Consider the following 3,806-nt stretch of genomic DNA (forward strand, 5'->3'; position numbering starts at 1 on the left):
GTGGGAACCACAATTAGTCACCATATAAAAGGGTGTGTGAACACTTCCAGTGTCTTTCAATATGGAGCAGGACAGACAGCAAGGGAGAGGAAGACACCAAAGAGCTGGTGGACAAGAGCCGCATCAGAGAGGAGGACAAGGGGCCCGTCAGAGAGGAGGACATGGGCCACGTCAGAGAGGAGGACATGGGCCCCGTCAGAGAGGAGGACATGGGCCCCGTCAGAGAGGAGGACATGGGCCCCGTCAGAGAGGAGGACATGGGCCCCGTCAGAGAGGAGGACATGGGCCCCGTCAGAGAGGAGGACATGGGCCCCATCAGAGAGGTGGACAAGGGGCCCCGTCAGAGTGGAGGACAAGGGGCCCGTCAGAGAGGAGGACATGGGCCCCATCAGAGAGGTGGACAAGGGGCCCCGTCAGAGAGGAGGACAAGGGGCCCGTCAGAGAGGTGGACATGGGCCCCGTCAGAGAGGAGGACATGGGCCCCATCAGAGAGGAGGACATGGGCCCCGTCAGAGAGGAGGACATGGGGCCCGTCAGAGAGGAGGACATGGGCCCCGTCAGAGAGGAGGACAAGGGGCCCGTCAGAGAGGTGGACATGGGCCCCGTCAGAGAGGAGGACATGGGCCCCATCAGAGAGGAGGACATGGGCCCCGTCAGAGAGGAGGACATGGGCCCCGTCAGAGAGGTGGACATGCGCCCCGTCAGAGAGGAGGACATGGGCCCCGTCAGAGAGGAGGACAAGGGGCCCGTCAGAGAGGTGGACATGAGCCCCATCAGAGAGGAGGACAAGGGGCCCGTCAGAGAGGAGGACAAGGGGCTCATCAGAGAGGTGGACATGGGCCCTGTCAGAGAGGTGGACAAGGGGCCCCGTCAGAGAGGAGGACAAGGGGCCCGTCAGAGAGGAGGACATGGGGCCCGTCAGAGAGGTGGACATGGGCCCTATCAGAGAGGAGGACAAGGGGCCTGTCAGAGAGGAGGACATGGGGCCCGTCAGAGAGGTGGACAAGGGGCCCCGTCAGAGAGGAGGACAAGGGGCCCGTCAGAGAGGAGGACATGGGCCCCGTCAGAGAGGAGGACATGGGCCCCGTCAGAGAGGAGGACATGGGCCCCGTCAGAGAGGAGGACAAGGGGCCCGTCAGAGAGGAGGACAAGGGGCCCGTCAGAGAGGTGGGCATGTGCCCCGTCAGAGAGGAGGACATGGGCCCCGTCAGAGAGGAGGACATGGGCCCAGTCAGAGAGGCGGACATGGGCCCTGTCAGAGAGGTGGACAAGGGGCCCCGTCAGAGAGGAGGACAAGGGGCCCGTCAGAGAGGAGGACATGGGGCCCGTCAGAGAGGTGGACATGGGCCCTGTCAGAGAGGTGGACAAGGGGCCCTGTCAGAGACGAGGACAAGGGGCCCGTCAGAGAGGAGGACATGGGGCCCGTCAGAGAGGAGGACAAGGGGCCCACAAGAGAGGAGGACAAGGGGCCCACAAGAGAGGTGGGCATGTGCCCCGTCAGAGAGGAGGACATGGGCCCCGTCAGAGAGGAGGACATGGGCCCTGTCAGAGAGGTGGACATGGGCCCCGTCAGAGAGGAGGACATGGGCCCCGTCAGAGAGGAGGACAAGGGGCCCGTCAGAGAGGAGGACATGGGCCCCATCAGAGAGGAGGACATGGGTCCCGTCAGAGAGGTGGACATGGGCCCCATCAGAGAGGAGGACAAGGGGCCCGTCAGAGAGGTGGACATTGGCCCCGTCAGAGAGGAGGACATGGGCCCCGTCAGAGAGGAGGACATGGGGCCCGTCAGAGAGGAGGACATGGGCCCCATATGAGAGAAGGACAAAGGGCCCGTCAGAGAGGTGGACATGGGCCCCGTCAGAGAGTGTCTGGGTAATGGTGTAACTGGCTGAGATTCTCCCAGAGTGTCTGGGTCATGGTGTAACTGGCTGAGATTCTCCCAGAGTGTCTGGGTCATGGTGTAACTGGCTGAGATTCTCCCAGTGTGTCTGGGTCATGGTGTAACTGGCTGAGATTCTCCCTGAGTGTGTGGGTAATGGTGTAACTGGCTGAGTTTCTCCCAGAGAGAAATATTTCAATGTTCATCTTTCATACTCCACCAAACTGCAGTGAAGAAAGTACAGGTAAAGTTTCCCCGAGGAACAGATCTAGGATCAGCTTCTCCTCCCCCAATCCTAACCTTATCCATTAGTGGGGGAAATGCAAAACTAACCCAAGATCAGCGTGTAGGGAAAACTTCACCCTATATTCAATGGTACCCTGTTCCCTATATAGAGCACTCACTACTATTGACCAGGGCCCACGGGGCTATACACTATACAGCTAAATGCTAATAGGTCACTATACAGCTAAATGCTAATAGGTCACTATACACCTAAATGCTAATAGGACACTATACAGCTAAATGCTAATAGGACACTATACAGCTAAATGCTAATAGGTCACTATACAGCTAAATGGAGGAACTAATGACATTGGTATAATTGAACATTTATGTCCCACAACATCTAATCTGTCTTTGTTTTAAGAATTTAAAAACAAAACTTGCTTTTGGAACGACAATCAAAAGGTGTGTGTGTGTGTGTGTGTGTGTGTGTGTATGTGTGTGTGTTAATGCTGAGAAATTTGTGCTTTTTTACGTCTGTTCGGTTTCGGTTCGTTTACTACAAAAAAATTACGGTTTTCGAATTCGATAATTAAAAAAAACATGAAATGCATTATCAAACAATTGCATTACAATGGTTTTAGAGCTTTTTAAGGGAAATTTCAAAGCAAAAAACAGTGAACATTAAATTGCCAAAAAAAAAAAAAGGAAATGACTATGAAATAATCAAATATTTCAGTTGTGTACAGTGTCTTGCGAAACTATTCACCCCCCTTGGAATTTTTCTTATTTTGTTGCCTTACAACCTGGAATTAAAAATGATTTTTTCGGGGTTTGTAACATTTCATTTCCACAACATGCCTACCACTTTGAAGATGTAAAAACATGTTTTATTGTGAAACAAACAAGAAATTTGCCCATTCTTCAAGGCAAAACTGCTCCAGCTCCTTCAAGTTGGATGGGTTCCGCTGGTGTACAGCAATCTTTAAGTCATACCACAGATTCTCAATTGGATTGAGGTCTGGGCTTTGACTAGGCCATTCCAAGACATTTAAATGTTTCTCCTTAAACCACTTCAGTGTTGCTTTAGCACTATGCTTAGGGTCATTGTCCAGCAGGAAGGTGAACCTCCATCCCAGTCTCAAATCTCTGGAAGACTGAAACAGGTTTCCCTCAAGAATTTCCCTGTATTTAGCGCCATCCATCACTCCTTCAATTGTGACCAGTTTCCCAGTCCCTGCCGATGAAAAACATCCCCACAGCATGATATTGCCACCACCATGCTTCAATGTGGTGATGGTGTTCTCGGGGTGATGAGAGGTGTTGCGTTTGCGCCAGACATAGCATTTTCCTTGATGGCCAAAAAGTTCAATTTTAGTCTCATCTGACCAGAGTACCTTCTTCCATATGTTTGGGGAGTCTCCCACATGCCTTTGGCAAAAACGAAACGTGGTTGCTTATTTTTTTCTTTAAACAATGGCTTTTTCTGGCCACTCTTCCATAAAGCCCAGCTCTGTGGAGTGTATGGCTTAAAGTGGTCCTATGGACAGAGACTCCAATCTCCGCTGTGGAGCTTTGCAGCTCCTTCAGGGTTATCTTTGGTATCTTTGACAACTTAATGTAGACCCTAAAAGTTTGTGGGCACCTTTTGTCACCGTTATAGTGCATGTAATGTATTGTTTAGATTAATTAATTATTATTA

This window comes from Coregonus lavaretus, assembly GCF_964263955.1.
Source record: "Coregonus lavaretus genome assembly, contig: HAP1_SCAFFOLD_902, whole genome shotgun sequence".
NCBI lineage: Eukaryota > Metazoa > Chordata > Actinopteri > Salmoniformes > Salmonidae > Coregonus > Coregonus lavaretus.